Raw genomic sequence first — 22,446 nt, 5'->3', positions numbered from 1 at the left:
GCGTAGGGTCCCTAGTTCGATCCCTGTCCAAGTAAATTTGTTGTGAACATCGTATCCGTGGGTTTTCTCGGGATATTTCCATTTCCTCCTACATTCTTATTCCACTAATTATTCCATCATCATTCATTTGCCTTAGCCTAAAAGCCATACTCGTAGAACGTTAAACTGAAAGACATTCTATCGAAGAAATATGCCAGGCCAGGGCGTTTAGCTAAGTCTAAACTTCACGGAAACTAACGTAAATGATCACCTGCACATGTCAATGCTATCTGCACGGTTGACCCCGCGTCTGCCGACACTATTCCAAAAGTAACAAAGACTGCAGTGTTCAAGACAATTGTTGGACCTTGCTAATCAGGACAAAGATTTGTTTATTTCTCGATTAGCGACAATGTATGCGACATGAATTCATCACTTTGAGCCATAAAGCGAAGAAAGTTCAAAACATTGTAAACACTGTGACATTCGTCCTCTAAAAAGTGAAGTTCATATCTCTGCATAGAAGACCATACGAGGGACACTAGGAAAGTTTTGAGATATGGGTTTCTGGATATGCAAAAGTTTATTATAAGTATTACATTTTTTTAAAGTATTCTCCATGACACTCCACACAAAGTCTCATCCTTCCGAACCAATTCCGGAAGCATTGGCACCAGTCTGTTTCAGGCACTGCACTACTGATCTGTGTAAGCAGTGAAAGCACCTTCAGGGGAAAGAAATATACGTCCACGAAGTTTATCCTTCATCGTAGAGGAAACAAGGAAAAGTCACATGGTGCCAGGTCAAGACTGTAGGGTGGGTGGCTAAGAATTTAACACGACTGTCTTCAACTAATTCAACTGTGATGTTCGCTGAGTGAGCAGATGCATTGTAGCAGCATGATTCCCCGCACGCCAGTTCTTAATCGTCTCTACTGGATTTTCTGGAACACTCCTGGAAGACAAACATCTATGTACCACCTCACTGTAACTGTTCCTTGATTTTCCAAAATAATTGCAGCCACATATCCACTTGGTGACAAAAATGTTGCCATCATTTTCTTTTCAACACTTCTTGACCTTTTGAATTTTATGGGTGCTTCTTCGCCACGAAAACACACACACACACACACGATTGGCGCTTTGTTTCGGGATCAAATTGATATATCTCTGTTTCGTCACCAGTAACTACGTCTGACACCCTCCTAGAATCACCATTGTTAAATTTCTGGAGTATGTCTTGACACCATTGGACACGAGTCTGCTTTTGAACATCTGTCAAGTTGTGGAGCACTCAAAGTGCCGATACCTTCCTCACACGCAGGTGTTTGTGTATTTGTGTACAATGTTTGAAATAGTCGGCGGACTCAGGGCCGCCCACAGGGGGAATGTATGGCGCAAGCTGCGCCATTGAGAAAAATTTTGGGGGGGATTTTACTCTACTTTCGAACCAGCAATTTTACTGTCGGCATAGCATTAAAACACGATTTTCAGAAGCTAATTTTTAAAAATTTTCCGGGGTAAACCCCGTACCCCCTGCTTCGATACTCGATGAATGAAGTCCCGCGCAAGTAGCTGTATGAAAGGAAAGGTTGGTTCGTTTTAAGAGAGAAGGGCCGCCCAGAGGAGGGATGAATGGCGCAAGTTGTGCCATCGAGAAAAAAATTGGGGCATCCACCAGAACTTGGCGCCTATTTTTGTGATTTCAATTCTTTTTAAGGCCACTCGTACTTGGCTCTTTTACAGGAATGTTTTTTGTTGGATATCACTTCTTTTTGTAGGCTAATTTCGAGGATAACATTTTCTTTTGGTATCAAACTCAATAACTTGTAACTTGCGTCTTACTTTTCATGTACAAGGGAATTATATCAATATTTTGTAAAGAAAAAAATACTACTACTAATTGTAAAAAAAGAATACCTGTGCCATATACAGTGTGTAGAAGTTTTTATACCCTTCAATATCCTTATAGAACATATTTAGTATTGTACACTACCAACACTACTAATAAAAGTAATTCCATTTTTATAATTACTACTGCCTCTACTACTACTACAAGCATTCTATAATACTACTACAGGAAATAAAAACAACAACAAAAATAACAATTACTAGTACTATAAAAACTACTGCTACACTGGGCAATTGTTTTTAGAGGACTTGAGGTTTGAGGAGGGTAGAGATTATTAGTTTTGGGGGGGAGTGCGCCATCAGCTTTGGGGGGGATGGGCACCCCTGGGCGGACTAATACCAAAAGCACAGTTAATGTCACTGTAGGTCACACGCGCATCTTCCCTGATCATCATCTCCACAGCATCAATGCTTTCTTCTGTGATCAAGATTACGTATCACTGTTATGCAGATTAGGCCTTTTAACAAATAAGTGTCCCTGTGCTTCCTCCTCACATTTTTATTTTGTCCACAAGGCAAAATTTTCTGTTTCTGATTGTTAGCCCTTTAAATGTTTTTTCTCCCTGAAGTCGTTCCTAAACTATCTTTCCTATTACCATCTAAAATTCTACGCACGTCCTCACGAAATTAATTGACGCGAGCAAAGTGAAGCTTCTACCATTCGATTCGATAAGCATTTGCGTGTTCGTCTGTACGTCCGTCTGTACACACGAGAAAGAAAGAATTTGACAGTTGACAAATTTTCATTTGCCAATAACTCGCGAACAAATGAATTAATTTGGATCTTTTTGTTGCTATCCTTAGAATAGTTATAACTTAATAACTTGCCAAAATCGGTACTCTAATAGGTTAATTTGTTGTTGAGTTATTAAGAAAAAAATTGTCAACTAAAGAATACTTTCTTTCGTGACTGTACCATGTAACTCTCGTAAAACTTATCCGAGTTTGATGAAACTTGGTATATGCCTCTCTTCAGCTTGCAGAAATAACGCTGTTGTTTGGGGTTAAAATCCAACAAGAATCTATGAGTAAAATCCATCTCATGTTGTAATTTTCAAAATATAAATACAAGATAATTTTCTAATTTAAACCTCGCAAAAATAATGTGATTACGACAGAAAATATCCATCACAGGATGTCCATCATAGTGTATAGTTTTTAAGGTATTCTGATCGTCCAAACGGTCTGATCCAAAGGTTAAAATCTACCAAATCCTCGACCAAGTAAGTTTGCGGTGGACACCATCGTGTATGTGGGCTTTCTTAGGGTACTCCCGTTTCCTCCCACATTTCATTTCACTAATTCTTCCACCATCATTCACTTGCCTTAATCATCCGTCTCCCTTAGCCTAAAGGACATAAACGTGGGATGTTAAACTGACAGATTTTGAAATCTACCAACAATGAAACGACGAATTACCCTCCAATCTCATTTAGAAAATATTTTTTTGTGAAAACTTTCGTTTAAAAAAAATGTTCGAATTTTGAAAATATTTTCTTGGAGTCTGCCTAATCATCCCTCTGCCCAGAGTTAACATCAGTAAAGAATAAAGTAGTACCTTCCTATGCCCCCTATTACTTTGAGAGTTCCGTGATAACTTTTCAATTCACTTGGTTTTGATACAATATGGTATTTTTATTTGACTCTTTTTCATGACCCCCAGTGTTTAGGATTAAAATAAGTCGAGAATGAGGAGTGAATTTAACTCCTTAATGATGGATAATTACTCCACCACACTCTCCTGATTTTTTTTTTTTTTTTTAAATTCAAGATACCTTTCGTAAAAATATTAGATTTTCATAGTAGATGGTGTATACTTTGGGGCACGATGGCTTAGTGCAGGGGTTTTCAACGTTTTTGCAGTTAAGGCTCCTCTCAACACCAAAATCTGAGCCCGCCTCCCCTGTCAAAAATGAAATGTGTCACAACATAAATACATATAAATCCCTAAAAGAAAGACTAATACTATGATAAAATATGTTTCATTTATTAATCACTAATGGAAATATCTTTTTAACACAGGTGATCTACATTATACATACTGACTGCATCTTTTAATGTTATTAGCCGGTGTTAATAATTATTAAAGATATGCCACATTGACTTAATCCCTAGTCTTTCGTTGCAAGCGCTGCTATCGGCTGAAAGAATTCCAATCGCTTTCTCTCGCTTAGTAACAGCTGAACCCTTATTGGCTCAACGCGTGGGTGTGTGACGGTGTGAGCTTTAGTTCGCATTTTTGCCACGGCTCAAGACATTTTGGCAGCACAATAATTGTGGTAAGTCAGATATTTATGTGAAAATTGAAAAACACGAGCAGAGAAGGAATTTAAATAATAAAAACAGACACATTTAAATATTCAGTCAAGTCAATGGGATAGTCCACTATGTATTATTGAAGAAGGTGGGTGCAGACTTTAGTATGCGTGTTGCATTATAATATATATATATATATATATATATATATATATATATATATATATATATATATATAGTTTGTAGGATCTTTTTCTCCTCGCACCTCCCCTGACAACCTTCGGCGCCTCGCGCCGCACAGTTTGAAAACCCCTGGCTTAGTGGCAGACCCCTCACCTCTGGTGTTAGAGATCCGTGGTTCGATCCCAAGTCAAATAAGTTTATGATGATCAACATCGTGTCCATGGGTTTTCTCAGAGTTCTCCTGTTTCCTTCCACTTTTTTATTCCACATATTCTTTCATAATCAGTTATCTTGATTAATCACCCATCCCCTTTAGTTTAATGTATATAATTGTGAGACGTAAAACTAAAACTTTAATTTCATACTTTTTTTGTATTTAAATGGCTATTGCATGTATTGCTCTCCTTGTGGCTCAGGGATCGATTCTCAGTAGGACGCCTGCCTCGGGTAGACACCTGAGTACAGCTTCGAATCCCACTTTATGCAGTGCATCATGTCTTACAACTCGGTGCTAAAAATGACATTAAGTTGTGATCAATAAATCGCACACAAATTCAAATCTCGTAAATCGAATCTTCGTATCGGAGATGGACGAAAGACGGCGTTGCGCACGAGACGAGACGAGACGAGACTGAATTTTCGCGTTCAAATACGAGACGAAACCGAGGTCTTCCATATATATATATAAGTAACTTTTCAGATGAGACTGTACTTTCAGAACACCTTTTTGAGACTTTGAGACAAGAAATCCCTAACTCCTAACCTCGTAAGCAACACTACTGAAAGAATAAAGGATACTCACAAACTGAACCTCGAGATTTCTTGTTGAATGAGTAAGAACCCAACTGTACACTTCTGTAATAGGTTCTAATCACACCAATGAAAAAAGATGAAATCACCTTTGCCCTCCGCGGAGTCACTGGCATTTAAGACTTCGACTATTTCATCCTCTGCGTTCAGCCGACACCATACGTGACGATCATGAATTACGGGTTATTGTGAACATCATACACGATACCTCGCATCCGGCGATTGACAAAACAAGGAGCTCATTCATCGCACTCATATTTCGAGAATGATATACTTCCTTTGTATAATCTCAACAGAACTAGTGTAAATACGTGTTATTCATCATGTATCTGCATTCCATGTATTAGATGTCATAAATGTATGCATTGAAAGTCTTCTATTACCAATACAGATCACGTTGCAGTGGATCATCTTAAAAATATTTCATAGTATGTATCTATGGCATTTCCTTTTCCTGTTATTGTTGAGAAAGATGAGCCACTAATCAATAATTGGATGGATTGAGAATATTGCATAAACCAAATGCAGAGCCGGCTGAACACACATTTGTCCCTAGGTAGGACTTCCAGATTTTCAAATTAATAACTGGGACAACCTATGAAAATTTACAATATGTCATAATGATGCACTAATTTTTTTGCTGAAATATTAGAATTATTTAAATAAGTCAACAGTCATCCATACTGAATGATAGAGAATAGATTATTCCTCTGTATTGTTGAGTATTGATGACTGTGATATGATTTAAATATCGCACAAATGATATAAACTTTAAGTTTTGAAAACAAATCGGAACACTTGTAGTTTTGAATAATTTTGGGAAGTGACAGACGATGTAAATCGGGGACTGTCCCGGCTAAATCGGAAGTATGGTAGCCGTAACCCTAAGCTATAATTCTGGACCCCTCCCCCTTTAAAAAGTCTTCCAAGTTACAATGACCAAATTGTCGTCGATAATACTACATAGATCCAGCACTCAGTCCCGCCAGCAAGATCGCTCAAAAATCCAATGGGAAATTTCTAATACAATAAATTAATTTATTAAGAAGAAAGAAAAGGAACCAAATATGTTCCCCAAGACTACAGCCAATTCAGCCTTGGCGCTAATTCGAGCCTAACCAAATGCAATCTGTTTCGGACGAAATTTGTCAAAAAAAAAAAAAAAAAAAAAAAACTCGAGATTTTTGTGTTTGAAGCCCGATCATGCCATGTGAGCGTTCTACTAAAAAGAACAGCAATAAATGAATGAACTTTCTCCAGGCACTCTTGTAGTTGCACGAATTATTTGACAAAGATGTAGCTTCTTGAAACTATAGAGAATCCGATTTCTTCCTATTGGAGGAATACTGCCTGTCTATGTAATAAAGTCATGACTATTCAGATCTTCTGCATGTTCATGTGATATCCTTAAAGCCTAATTTCCAATATATCCTTTGTCTTAAGTTCCGGAAATTGCAGTTTTCCACTGAAATTTGTTGATCCGCTGAGAATTGAACTCAGTTCTCCTCAGTACCAATCGTTTAGTCACAAACGAACTCAATCATATACAAGCTCAATAGCATTGAATGTCCTGTAAATGGGGAGTGAGAGCATTTCGTTAACCAAACACATAGCAACCCTATAACTCAGTGATAGCAAAATGATGGCTCGCGGGCCGGATGCGATGTGAGTACTTTTTATTCGGTCTACAAATAAAACTAAAAAAAAAAGTATGGTTCAATGGTGGATCTAGAAGGTAAAAACTGAGGGGGCACCCAGAACCCAGACTATGATAGGTATATCATGAATTTACTATAAACTTTCAAGCATAAATAAATAATAGCTTCATCAATTATTTTTGTCACACAAAAAACTTGGGGGTCTAAGCCCAAGACTAGATCCGCCACTGGCTCTGGTTTATTCTTATTTAAACAGGAAGAGTATAGCTAGCCTAGCTATCACAATATATCTGGATTGATTTTGAGGAAATATTTTCTTTCACTTCTTCTGCAAAACACAGTGGCGTATTCTGGTTTGACGCCATGATCTTGTATATTATTATTATTATTATTATTATTATTATTATTATTATTATTATTATTATTATTATTATTATAACAGTATACAAAATACGCATAACAATGGACAAAAAGTGGTATGTGTGTTTTGTTTGAATTTTTGGTTTTGAGACCATTAATGTGTTTCCACCATAAATGAAATCCCATCATACATTTGCGCAGTTAACTTCTCCTAGATTGCATTCGTAAAATGTTAATTTTTACTAATGTCACTTCCCTCAAGAGTCGCCTCTGTTACTGATGTCATTCCGTACCAATCTTCGTAAAAATTCTGAGTATAGCAACGTAACGCAAAAATAAAGACAGTCATTATAATTCTTAAATCGATTATCGCTACCTAAATCGCAAATTTTCCATTGTGTTAACGCTAACGGTAACGGAATGTGCCCGGTTATCGCATACAATATTTTTTCCTCATCATTTTGCAACACGAAATATTTATAGTGATTTTGCTATTATAGTGAGCGCGAAAGCACATACGTTTATCTCTGCTGGCAGTAGACAGTAGTAACCCAGGGGATGCCAAATCATCAGTGTCTACGAGAGCGAAAGAGATTGCGTTCTAAGAGTTAACGGCTGCCTTAGTACGTATTTACGTTTGCGAAAATATAGAGAAACTAGTACCATGAAAAGATAATAAACTGTAAACGTAATATTTTAAATGCATTTATACGTGTTGTATTAAATTTCTTTATTAATGTTGCAGGGCTACCGCCGGTAGCCTCGTTTGTCCATAAAATACGCCACTGACAAAAGAAGGCTGTTAGTGTCAAGTGAACTTTGTAATGGACAAACACCGTGTGCGTGGGTATCCTCGGGGTTCTTCTGTTTCCTCTCACTTTCTTCATTCCACCATTTCATTCATTTGTTATCATCATTGTCTCCTTTAGCCTAGCAGGCATAACTGTGGGACATAAAAACTCACAGATTTTATTTCATTTCATTACAAGGCTGTTAGTACCGGCCAAATTTTAGAAAAATGCAATTTCAGAGTTAATATAAAATGTTCATAGTGCAGACCCTAATTGGCTTAGAGAAATGGAACTTAAAGCAGAGTACAGAGAACAGAACAAATATAAATAAATAAATAAATTGTTACTTACGCACATTCAGCCAACTGTCGCCTCATGAAGGAAATGAAAATGACCCACAAGTATGGTTTTTATTTTATCCTGGCCCATAGTATATTATGAATTGGCCATCAGTGATAAATTCGTAACTACTTACAGTGTATACAGGGTTAACCATTTATCTTGAACCCTCCTTGTAACTTTTAAAATAACAGAAAAAAAAACTGTTAAATTTTGTACGATGCTAATACCCACAGGAGAACAATGTTTTACATTCTCGGCAATACTAGTAGATTTACAGTGTTGCCACTCCAGTATAAAGCTGTATTTTTTCAAATGGCATTACATCAAAAACACATTTTAATTTAACATATTAAACAAGAACTTATGATACTACTATATATTTATTATTCAGTGTTACACACTAACAACTCTACAGTACTACAAACATCTAAATTTTGCAGCCTTTACAAAGGTAATAACACAAGTAAGACGAATGGGGCAACGCAAATCTAAAACACCTTAGTATTGAATATGATCATAGTATTGAATGCTATGATCATAATATAACGCTTTCAAATAAATATGATCAAAGTTACAAGTGACTGGAAATTTGACTTTTCTCAAGAGATTTTATTTCATAAAATTGCTTACATACATGTAAGTATAACCTTCAATCATACAATGAAAGTGAAGATTTATGTTTACAGTAATTTGATATTTCCATCCATTCTTGTTATGTGATAAACATAGGTAAAGTTGTAGCATTGTTTATTATTACGTAATTGCGACAACTTGTAATTACAACTGCCAAAACTATTACTACAATATTATAGAAATTACAAAAATGCCTCGGTATAAAATGGTATAAAAATCTGTATCCATGTTTTTCTTATCTATGGAATGCCTCGAGATATCAAATTGCTCTGAACGGCACTTGAGATATCAAGTAGCTGTAAACGACATTCGAGATGTCAAATTGCTGTAAACGGCGTTATGATATTTTATGCCTTTTGAAAACTATTTACGTAATTGGGTGTGATACTTATCTACGCTTTTTTTCGATATAAAACCTTATGAAACAATGTAATTTTCAGTCTCATAACTGTTTTCCTATTTATTTGAAATTCATCGTATCATGAATATCGTATTTGATATTGAGTACTTTGGAGATGCATTTCGTCCATCTCATTTGCGCAAATGTCTCGCTTATCCCCTCTATCCCCGACCGCCTCTAACAGAATTTATTTTTATTTTAACGTCCCACGTTATGTTCCGAGGCTAGGTAAACCAGTGATGATTGGTGGATGATAACGATAGAATGAAGAAAGTGGAAGGAAACAGGAGAATCCCGAGAAAACCCACGCACACGTTGTTCGCCCACCACAAAGCCCACTTCGTGCGAGTTGGGAGTTGAACCACTGAGATGTGGTGTAATGTGGGTCAAGTAATATAAAACTATCCTTTTCGGATGAAAAAAAAATAGCTACCCCTCAAAATACTTCTCTAACTCTCCACTTAGCCTCACCTAAAAAAAATTAAAGCGTCACTGTGTGTAATAAAATAATAGTAATACTGAAACTTCTCTGCGCAGTTGCTTAGAAATGAAATGAAATCTTTCAGTTTAACGTCCCATGACAATGTCCTTTAGGCTAAGGGAGATGATGATTAAGGCAAATGAATGATAATGGTAGAATCGGTGAAATCAGAATGTGGGAGAAACGGGAGAAAACCCATGGACACGATATTGTCCATTACAAACTTACTTAGCCTGGGATCAAACCAGGGATCCTACGAATCAGAAATCAGCGCTGTACCACTCTGCCCCCTCCGTCGCTCCGTTTAGTATTTAGAAATTTCTATGCAGTGAAACAGTTACTGTTTTTGATATGTTCCAAAGTTTCATAGAAAGCGCCTTGAAATCAAATATGACTTTATAAGTTCAGATGTGAACTGAGTAGACAATCCATCTAAAAAAAATATACTTACTAGGCTACTTTTATAGAAACATTTTGTACTTACTAGAAAACTATATATTCTAGTAAGAATTACATTACAATAAAAGAGTTACAGTTCCAGAAGAATAAAGTTATTAACTATTTATTATTGGCGAGTAAACGTCATACTTTCTACAGCTCCATGAGAATTAGTTTTTTCTTGACTTTCTTCAGAAACTACACATGATAATGTGCTCTTAAGCATGACATTTTCTTCAGCTTAATAAATATATTTCGATTGATATACAAGTGTTCAGGGCCGGATTAAGAGGGGTGCACCGGTGCACGTGAACCCCCTCCCCTTCGTTGTAAGTATACACTATCTAAAATGAGAAGCTAACAGTGAAACTACCAACACTTCCAAAACTTTCTGCCGTCATGTTTCCGTTTGGGGCTTAAAAGTAAGGAGAGCTTTGCAAAAGCAATAATTTAAGTCGATTTTCTGAAGGTTGAAGCAAAAGGATTCACCAAACAAAAACAATATTCCTTATTCATCACAGATACCTAAAGTCATTAAGAAAAATCAAATTTAATTCAAATGTAGTAGTAGTTATTGGTGCACCCCTCTCAGAAAATCCTGGATCCGACCTTGCAAGTGTTATTTTTTTGACAATACTATATTTAAACAAAAATTAGTCTTTAACAGTTAATCTTAATTTCGGAGAGTACCTCATAAAGCACACTGTATGGTATTATCTTGTCAGTATTTTAATCGAAAACCTTGACGAGTGTGTATTTCATTATCAGTTTCATACTAATCAGTGGTGAGGAGGTTATCGTGCAACATAGGGACAAAAATGGATCTGAAAAGGTAGAGGGACGCAGGACGTCACACCCGTCTCCCGTTAGCACCTATCTTTACCCATTGTAATATTTTAGAAAGTGGGGACACGCCACAGGTATTTCCTGGAAGTGGGAGGACGCGTTGCCCCTCACTTTTACCCCTGGTACAACATTTATTTTCTAGATGTACAGAAGAGAAAAACTACGGATGAGGTGTTACACTCGCCCATATCAATGATTTAACTCCACGATATCTATCGATTCGTATACCTCATTTTTGATTGTTTGTTTTCTTAAAACGCTAACAATATGGTAGAATTATACGCAGAAACTACTGTTATTCTTTGATTTCTGAAATACTTGTATACAGTGAAGTCTTGGTAATCCGAACATCTGGTTAATCCGAACAGGTCCGGGAGGAAAATTTTATTTATTTATTTTATTTTATTTTTTGTAGGGAAAATACGCAGTTTTAGGAAATTAATAATCAAAAGAATGAAAATGGGCATGTTTCGTAGAAAACAAAGTAAACTTTCGTTAAATACAGATTTTTTTTCTTTAATATCTCTATTTAGGCCGTAAGCCACATTACGGCAATTACACAAAGTTTGAAATAGAGTACCGGTACAGTAAGTTATGTGCGTGCTATACAATATTGAAACTTAGTATGAGTGAAATACAGTAATGTAGTAGAAAAAGTACTATACCCAGTGGCGTATTTACGATTTTGTTTCGGGAGGGGCTTTGCTAACTTTCGGGGGGGCTTTGCCTGGAAATGTGAAAATTCTGCAAGATATTTCATTTACTTTACTATACTAAGTAAGATTTCGGGGGGGGGGCTTAAGCCCGGAAGCCACCCCCCTAAATACGCCACTGACTATACCGTAACATAAAACTGAACATACAACACTGGTAGTGTACAGTACTAGTATTGTACTAGTATCTACCATAGTACCATAGTACCGTGCTAGTATTACTTGTTACAAGACATGAACTCAAGTTATTGAGCCTTATGCAGAGTCGTTCTGACGCGTGATTAGTGTCATGCTAAAGAGTTCGACTAACATATGTTTCCTGCAGTAGTCAGGCCTTTAGTATGACGCTTATCATACATCAAAACGACTCCGCATAAGGCCCATTGTCTTTTGTCGCAGTGAAGAGAGTAGAGACCTGCACGGGCCGAATTTTTCGGCCCGAGCCCAATCCAGCCCGAATATACGTAGGCCCGGCCCAACCCGGGTCCGAAAAGGTTTGGAGATTTTCGGCCCGAGCCCGGCCCGGTAAGTTTTTTAAAATTCTTGGCCCAAGCCCGGCCGGGGCCCGATAAATTTTCGAAGTTTTATATTGTAACATTTTTCACGGGCACACTTCTTCAACGTTTGCCTTTATTCTAATTATCGTTTAACGAATGTCAATAATTATTAAAGAATTGCAATTAATCGGCCCCCGCCCGGCCCGACCTGAAGAGAAATCAGTGTCGGCCCGCCCAAGCCCGGCCCGGCCCAAAGAAATAATAGAGTCGGCCAAGCCGGGCTTCGGGCCTTGGGCCAGGCCTGGCCCGTGCAGGTCTCTGGAAGAGAGTCTATTAGAGTATATTGCAGAGTGAATACACAAAGATAATAATACCCCTAACGGAAAGATTTGTAACTACTGTACGCACTGTACATGGAAAAATAAAGGCATCAAGTTTTTTCAACATTTTAAACATTTTTCCAGTACAGTACATAGGTCTATACCGTAGTCAGAAACGTGTTTTGAAATATTATACGCTATGTATTACAACACAATAGACCGGTTCACCCGCTTCAAACGGCGATTTTACTGTTATTCCGGCTAATCTGAAAAGGGTTCGGTCCCAATTAGTTCGGATTTGCGATACTCCACTGTATTAAGAAAAAAGTGGGGAAAAACTAAAGTCTGTCAAGTTGTCCCACCCATCACCTTATGAATTTTTCTTTTAATTTAGCGAAATGAACGTAAACTAACGATATGAGGTAACAAAATTATGAAAATTCTTTATGGGTGAGCTAACTTCACAGCTGGCATGAAAGTTTATTTATCGAATAAAAGGTGTAATTTCTTTTTGCGAAACTAAATATATTTGTAGCAAAACTAACGATATCAAGTGGGAAATTATGAAAATTGTTTATGAGCGGCCTAACTTCACAGTCGACGGGAAACTATTTCTCGAATAAAAAGAGTAGTTTTGCTAAACTAACCGCTTTTAACAAACATAATGTAAACTAACGAGGTGAAGCAAATGTTGAAATTCGTTTTGTATGTGGGAACCGTGAAGTTTGCTTGGCCATTTATTTTTCCAATAAAGAAAATCTATTTTAGTGAAGATAACGATAGTTCTAACAAAACTAGCGTATCAATTGATAAAGTAACGGAGTAGACAGAAAAAAGAAAAAAATCATAAGGTAGGCGGGGCAACTTCACAGACATGAAAAAAAAAAAACACTCTTCGTTACATTCTTCCTACTCAGGGCCAGCCTTTGGCAATTTGCCGCTCCCTTTCTCCAGGAAGAACAAATCTTAAAAGTTACGATTTTAAATATGAACAACGAAGTGGAGGAAAAGTGCACTCGCACTCAGAAAGCCCTAAAAACTACGAATACAATCTCGTTGTGTGTTTCTATGTCTTTAAATAATAATCTATTATGTCATGAAAGATAAAGCAAACACATTTGCGGAGGAAAGATGGTAATCGTTTTTATAGAATTCAATATCAAGCTTCAATCTCAATATATCAGTTTGCAATACCAGTGCAACTAGCTCTTTTATCTTTATTTCTTATTTTTCTTCCATATCTGTTACAATTTAAAAAAAAAAAACTTGTTTCCACCTGCAATAATAAGGAATTGTTTGTGACAGAGACAAAATTGGTTTTCATATCAAAACTGTGATAATTAACTAAATGGAACAGGTGTTTGCTACTCTTCGAGAACTGAGTTCTTGTATTGACAACAATCAAGTAATTTATGCTGGAATTTGTTTGACCATTTGCTTTAGCACTGTCCATGTGACCTTAAACTAATGCGATCTAAGCAGGATTTATGAATGTTGTTGTATTCAAACAGGTCAGCCTAGTAAATTTAACTATTATCATCATGAAGTATGTTTCCAACAAGAAAAAAAACATTATATATATATATAGAAAATATATATATATATATATATATATATATATATATATATATAGAAAATATATATATATATATATATATATATATATATATATATATATATATATATATATATATATATATATTAAATAATATGTATAGCATAATAAAAGAAATGCAGAGGTCTTATTAAACGCTGGCAGAAATTGGGGTTAGAGGTAAATGCAGAGAAAACTAAATGCATGGAAGTTCGTCGGAATCGTAATACGGCAAATTATGGATGTGTTAAAATATTAAATAATACGTTTGATAAAATGAATACTTTCAAATGTCTAGGATCAATATTAACAGGCGAAACCATATTCACGAAGAAATTAAATATCAAATAAAAGCAGAGAATTCGTGTTATTAGTCAGTTCAAAATCTCTTGTCATCGCGAATTCTGTCGAGGAATTTGAAGCTTAAAATATATAAAAGGATAATCATGCCTGTTTTTCTGTGTGGTTGCGAAAGGTTCGCTTAGTCTGAGGGAAGAACATAGACTGAGAGTATTTGAAAACAAGATACTGAGACAAATATTCGGACCCAAGAGGAACGAGAATGGGGAATGGCGGAAACTTCATAACGAGGAACTGCATAGTTTATACGGTTTACCAAACATTGTTAGGGTCATCAAGTCTAGGAGGCTCAGGGAGGGCGGTCATGTAGCCAGGATGAAAAAAAAAGAAAAAGAAAAAGAAAGGCTTTTTGGACTAAAGCGTTTTTCAAAAACAAACCGCGTAACTTGATGTTGTATCACTGCGCACACGACTATTTGCTGATTGGTGAAGAGGAATTGTTTCGTCTGTCTCCTGCAATATTTCTGCTGCAGCACGTGCATGTATTTCTGCTACTGCGATGTGCATTACTCGTCTCAATCTCACACCATTGCCGTGATATAGGGCAAAATACCCAATACTATATAATCCCCCCTCCTTTAAGAGCAACTGAACATTGTTATTTTTCTCCAAACTGTAATTATAGATGAAATTACAATGAGTTATGTCAAATTATCAACTGAACGATAAAGAGATGGCGCTTGTATGTAACAGCAAGCATATTTATCATTATGGGAGATTATTTCTTTTTCATCTATTACCTAAATCATTAAGCATACCCATGAAAAACAGATGGTACTTTTCCCCCTTTAGTTCAATTTATTGATGTGCTTTCTTAGCATGCGAATGTACAAATACTAACTTTAGTACTACAAAGTAAGTAAATAAATATTCTATGAGAACATGAAAATTAGCTATTATAGGTCTTAATTTTCTTCAAGTGAATTGAACAACGTTGATATCGTTTGATAAAGTATTTGCTTTTCTTCTGCACTTACGGGTTTGCCTTGTTTATGTTTAACAGAATAACTCGGAGCAGCAAGTAACCTGCCGGCTTCCTTGGGCGACATCTTTAAATTGTGGCGCGCACTTCTTGTGTTTTGTCATTTGTTGTAACAGTTTTCCCTTACAAATTCGATTTTGGTTCAAGATTTCGATCCCATATTGATACACACTTTGAGTCGAAACCTAAATGTTCTTACTGTGCCTTAACAATACATGAATTACCATAATACATTGCATTTGTTGTGTACTATTTGCTCATGGGAGAATAAGCTGTTATTAGTCTCATTTTCAATATTGCTAACTCATAGTTATTTTTCAGTTTTTCACAAAGAATGGTTGTCAAACAGTTGTGTCATTTCATGAAAATGGGCTAAGAAAATGAAAAAGAGAAATCAAGTGAACTCGCTGTTCTTATTGAAGATAATAAGTTCCTTATAGTATTTCAGATCTTTGTTTGACCTTTCATTAGAGATGAGTCAATTTAAAAAAAGAGAGAGTGTGAGGGGGATAGAGAGAAGTCAAAGAGGATAAAACCTGTTTTAGTGATTCACTACGAAGTAATATGAGGCTAATTTTTTTAGTTATAATTTGTATATCGTCTTTTTAAAATGCGATCAGGATAAATGACCATTTAAAAGATGCAAAAACCGAATATTCGGTGCCAGAAATGAAATAATTTACAAAGGAATCTTCAACATTTAAAAATTTTTATAATATTGGATAGGAATGTTCATAACTGTTGAGTCCTTTTTGTTCTGGCTGCAGTGAAATTAAGAGGAGGTACTATGTGCATGTTAAATAATGTCTTTATTCCTACGTAGAATCTAAAAAGTTTCTTGGAATTTGTTGAATAAGAGTCGATAGAGTCTTCATACTCTCATGACTGATATTAGTTTATGGCGTAACTTTTCTGTTAGATATCAAATGAAAGGATAAGTCACGAGGATTCAAAATATATTTTATAGGTATTTTATTACATATAACAAAGGAAATAAAATAATAAATTCTCTATTCAATAAATAAGTAAACTCAGTAGTTTTCAAGTTCTTGCAGAATGAACAATTGCTTGTTCCAAACACTCGCTCGCCTATAATGGAAACGTGCAAGGGGCTCAATTTTGAAATGAAATGAAATGACATTTTTCCAGTTTTACGTCCCACAATTATGCAGGCTAGGCTAAAGAAGACGTGATGATGAAAACATGAATGAAATGTTGGAATGAAGAAAGTGGGAGGAATCTGAAGGACCCAGAGGAAACCCACGCACACGGTGTTTGTCTACCACAAGGTTCACTTGGCGCGAACGGGAATCGAACCAGGAACCCCATGTGCCAGAGGTGAACGCTCTACCACTGAGCTACTGCGGCCACCCAAAAGCTCAATTTTGAATAGAAGTCATGAGTACAACTGCACATATTTCTAGATCTGATAATTAACTCCTTTGTGGCTATATGATCCGCGTACTCGTCGTCGGGCGGGAGACCCGCATTCGATTTCCGGAGGAAGTTCATGTAGTTCGGATCACTCGTTCGGCTGTAGGTCCAAATCTTATAGAACCTTGTTGTTGAAGGGGACTATAAACTTTAATCCATCCATCCAACCATAGATCTGCTAGTAGGAACACTAAGTCATCATGTAATAGTGGCTCTGAATCCTAACATTTTAGGTAGATTCTCAGCTAGAGGAAACGTTAGGAGTGGGGATAGTAAGTTTTAGTTGTAATTTACACCGGTAGAAGAAATTCAACGTTCTGCCCTTCTTCCTCCTGATGCATGTATGCGTTTATATAGTAGTTCAAAGATTCAGGAGAGCAGCGCGTACGCCACTGCAAACGAAAGAAAATGGTTCCTGATTCTCTTATCACAAGCTCATGCCATTTTACTGTATTTTTAATCTCATTGTTTTTCCCCCTTCAGTTTTTTTATTCATTTCTTAGCACAAAATTGCATATAACATTTTTGTTTAATTAGTTGGCAACATTTGTGCACTGCAGTCTGCATTGTTTACAAGGAGTGCAAAGCTTCGTGAAAATCAGATTAGAGTGATTTACAAACAGGCTTTCTCTCAGAAAATTTTGTCCGGAGGAACAAAATCGAAATGTGAGGGACTGAACTGGGACAATACTTAGCAGTGATCGAAGTGAGATGGTACGCGGTGGTATGCCATACCGCCTCTGGTTTTTAGTGATCAAGACATACCGTCAAGGGAGAGTAGATGCTAAATACCTTTAATAAATTCATTTTTGTATACAGTACGAATAGCTTTCCACGTAAAAGGATTTTATTTCTTATGTAGAAATAATTTCTAAGTGACAACACAGACATTTTTAAAATCTTTTTCTTAAATCTTTCTATATCTTTTTTTTTTACCTTTATTAAATCTTTTTAAAAACCTTTTTAAATCTTTTAAATGACAGTTTTTAAAATGAGGCGTCTTCAAAGAAGTTCATCTAGTTTATATTTTGATATGCCATATTGAATTGTTTCTTTCGTATGCAGGCCCGTATCCACGGGGGGCTAGGGGGCCGGGCATCCCCTAAACTTTGGCTGCCCCCCTATAAGTTTCACGATAGGCTTGCAAATGAACTATAATATGGTGATAAAGTATAATATGATTTGTTCGACCCCTAACTTCTACCGCCCCCCCCCCTAAAGTTTTGGGCTGGCTACGGGCCTGTTCGTATGTATGTGTGTGGTCTTAACTCATATAAATGTGTTTTGAGCATGAGTGGATTTAGGGATTGTCTGCTGTGGAGACGATTCTTCCGAGAGTTTGAAATATCCCTCAGTCGAGTGAAGGTCCGGGAACTTTCCCTGCAGGAAATTGTTAATATAAAAACTAGCTTTTTGAGCATTTTCGAGTATAATTCTCTATAATACAACATAAGGGGATATATTATTTTAGAAAGTTGTTGGCGAGGGATCAAAGTCTCTCTATGTTTCCCCCCCCCCCCCCGAGTAACTAAAGAGAAGTTCTCCAGTGGTTTTCAGTCATTATGTAAATAGAAATGCAGTATTTTAGGCAACATACCTTCACTGTATTTCAACATTTAGATAGACGGTATGTCGAGTCAAAATCGTAATAAAACGTACAGTCTCTGGTTTGTTTCCACTTCGAACACTGATATTTAGCCTACCAAAGGGTAAGCTTGAACACATGTACTCTGTACAAGAGTGGCAAGTAATTGTAATTTAATTTACCTCTGGAAGGGGGGGGGGGGGACAAAGCCTCCTGTCCAGAAGTACTATGCCTAAAAGAAGCATTGTATATAAATCAGCCTCCCAATTATATGTATACGCTGAATGTCACATACAAACACGGGTGTCCATGCTGCAAGGACTTGGGTGCGGATTCCAAATTTACCATTCCCTCCCCCTAAATTTACTATTGTGCCCATTTTTCAAATAATGACATACGCGCAACCTACTCTCTAAACCATATGTGTGCACCCCATCGCTGCATACAAAAGGGAATCAATTAAAATGCCAATTCTCAGAACTAACGTTTAAGATTAATGAACTATTCTTAGTTTATTTTGATTTCAAGAAATCAACAAAATACAAAATTTCAATTTAGTTTAATGGAATTTAGTTTTTAGGTTTAGATCTACTGTATCTCATAATATCATCTATCAACTTAAATATAATTTCGGCGGCAATCTAAATTTATGTCTCACACGTTATTTTCAACGATGAGAATTTCACACACACAGACAAATAGGACATTAAAATTAAATTTACAAACATCAAAAGATTACTTTGCACAGTGAAAATGACATTTTTTGTTTCCTTCTTACCTCAATCAGTTCCTCTTGAGTCTTCATAAAACACACCTCTTAAAACTTGCTCGCTTCTACACCTGTAATCTCAGAAGACCGTAGAATCAGCCTCCACTCTCTGCGTAATATGTCGTCGTACTGTCACTCACGTCAAATCAAGTCCTTCTCGAGTCGAGATCAGCGCACAACTGCAACAGTGCTTGTAGGTTTCTGTAAGAAAATTTCCCTCGACTAACACAAAATTTCCCCCTTTCTTATCAAATTTCCCCTAGTTTGTTTTGGCAATTGCTATGACAGAAGTTATGTCTAAGAATAAGACATTTGTTTTATTATTCATCTCCTTTTGTTTCTATTTACTTTTTTACTTTTTCCTTCAGTTTTTTTTTAAAAAACAAACAAAAAAATACACACAAATGCACCAATCTAACAACGGGTACAAATTATGCTACTTTGAACAGACACACACACACACACACAAACTATTGCTATTCTATTGGTTCATTTCTGAAGAACAAAATAAATTAAGCATTTATATTGATTAATCAGTCAGCGCGAGAATTTTCTTGGATTTTCACGTTTTATCGAAAAAGTTGCCTTTTTTCCTTCACGCTAAATTTACCTATGAAATTTCCCGAGATTAGGAAAGTTTCCCTTAAACTAGAAACACTGTTCTTTGCTCTTGTTTCGGAGACTGAGCTAATTGGAGGAAAATGTCAACATCCACACAGGGTTGCCAATTGGTACAGCAAAAGAATCGTATGAATATTGACATTTTGTAAATGTACTGTGCAACCCTAAATACACTTTGGCTTATTTATGTAATGGGGCGTTTACACTTGGTCGATTTAGTTGCACGGTTAAATCGACTGGCCGCATTTGCAACTACATCGAAGCAACTAGACCGAATGAGATCAATGGATGTGTTCAATTGTTTTAACCGAAATCGAATGCTGCTTGTCGACTCGCTCTCCTCTGGTCGATTCGAAATCGACTGGCAATTTTAAAGATGTCCAAGCAAAAAGTAATTGGTACGATTTGCGGTGTTATAGCAGAAAAAAATAGAATCGACCACAGAAAATAGAACGTCTTTCAATTCATTTGCTAGTCGATTAGTCGCTTTCGATCAACAAGCTATTAAGTTGAAGTTCTGTTTACACGGTCGATAAAGTTGAAAGTGACGTCAATTCAACTGAATCGAACGCAAATCGACTAAGTGTAAACGCCGCATAAGGGCTCCAGATTTTCAGGCTGAAACAGAGGGACACCGTATGAAAATTTAGAGTATAGTCATACTCATAATTAGTGAGAGTGAGCTGTAGTGAGTCATAATTTAGAGTGACTAATAAAAGGGATATAAGGCTAATTTTAAATATCGCAAACCGGCACATCTGGAAGCCCTATAATTATTGCTTGCTTGCTTTAATTTTAGCGTCCCTTTCAGCAGCAAGGCTATATGAGACATGGTATGAAAACGGAAAATAAATGACACGTTGAACAAAGAGGGATTTACTTTAGTTCACTTCTTCAGAATTCCGAATTTATTCCGCGTAGACTTTTTTAAAAAGTATTTATTTATTATAGGGAGATCCTTTTCCGCTTCCGTTTAATTAACGCTAAAATGTTTTTCAAAAGCGCCGTTTTTTTTTTTTTTTTTTTTACTATAGCAAAAAGTTTCTTCATTTTCTTCAGCTCCAAGAAATGGAGGAAGAAAGCTATTTCCAGCGTTGCCAACGAGAACACTCAACATCCGCCTAGGTTCGTGATCAAAACTAATCCCTGTCAGAATTCCACCATGGTTTGCCAACTAACAGATATTTTGCCAACAGGGAAGAAAATGTTATTCATATTTTCAATAAGGCTGGTGGCTGGTCAGTATTCTTATCGCCCGTATGTATGACTGGTATTAATTTTGATTCGATACTATCAAATAAAAATTAATGTATTGATAGCAAAACATCTGAGGAAAATTTACTAAAGCTTGACATAGAAAAGTTATATTTGTAAATACATTGTTGGCAACTCTTATTAATACTTTGTGAGTTTCGCGTTTGTACAGTGATAGAAATTGTGCGGTAATTATCGTATGTATTTGGTACGGTAATTTCGGTGCTTATACGATGTGCGAACAAAATACGTACGGGAAAATACGATAATTTTAAAAACACAAATGTTACACAAAACTTATATTTTAAGTCTAGAACGGTAGTTGTTAGTTAATAAAACATAAATGGAAGTACTCGTAAGGGTTGGCAGTATTTTTTCCCTTTATGTTTCAAACTGTGTGTACGTACAGATCCGAACTGAGGACGCAATTTGTGAGGGAGAAGGGAGGTGATAATATTTTTCAGAGTTGGTAACACTAATTCCACTAGAGAAAAAGATAATTTGAAAATATCACCAGGATCTCGCTATTACTATGGAAATTGAGTAATAGTATGATTATTTATAGTCTACTGTAAAAAAAAAAAAAATCAAAAGTACCGGTATCAGTGATGTATAGTCGATGTTAAATCGCCGTCCAAGTTGACTTCTTCAGCTGGAAGTGGAGTAGTTTCTCTTGCCATTGTATCAGTTCTTCATAATATGAAGAAGGTAAATCAATGTCAGTGCAGCATTTTCCTAAATTCCTAATAGTCTTAACTTTACATTCAGTACTTCAAATTCTGTCAGGTAAACACTTTTTTTTTTTTTAATGTGCAAACATCCTGTTTTTGTTGTTCTCATTTTAATACAAATAGGCCTACAAAGACAAGAGATACATCAAAACATATAAAAGAAAAACGAATTCACATCCCGAAAAAAAAAAAAAAAAAAGCTGTTAAATCAGAAATAGCAAGCCACACATAGACAATGAAAGAATTAAGGACACGTGAGACTGACAGTTACCGCATGTAACAGCAATTTTGTTCTCTCCTACTAGGGTTGCCATATGTTTGCATTTATGAGGACAAATCCGCATTTTGAGAGTAAAAAATTTTCGTCCGCATACATTTTCCGAAGCTCCCTGACTTATCCCCATTTTCTACGATCAGATTTATTGTCAACTCAATTTCAAACATTTCACGCTTAAATATATGTTTGGCTATTCGTCTTCAAAGAAAAAATGTCAAAAAA

At 36.2% G+C, this 22,446-nt stretch overlaps 1 protein-coding gene across 1 annotated transcript in view; it reads right to left on the bottom strand.

Moving 5' to 3' along the window:
* The window catches only part of LOC145678583 (innexin inx2-like), a 117,529-nt gene extending 98,001 nt beyond the window's left edge, over positions 1-19,528 (bottom strand). Inside the window, exon 1 of the mRNA XM_081748899.1 lies at positions 19,351-19,528. The gene's annotated coding sequence lies outside the window, so the exon portion shown is untranslated. The remainder of the gene's footprint in view (positions 1-19,350) is intronic.
* Between the last annotated feature and the right edge of the window lie 2,918 nt (positions 19,529-22,446).

The sequence above is a fragment of the Thermobia domestica genome, chromosome 2 (assembly GCF_964235325.1).
Source record: "Thermobia domestica chromosome 2, izTheDome1.hap1.1, whole genome shotgun sequence".
Classification (NCBI taxonomy): domain Eukaryota; kingdom Metazoa; phylum Arthropoda; class Insecta; order Zygentoma; family Lepismatidae; genus Thermobia; species Thermobia domestica.
The sequence above is the reverse complement of the archived record's forward strand: the minus strand, read 5'-3'. Positions and strand labels throughout refer to the sequence as shown.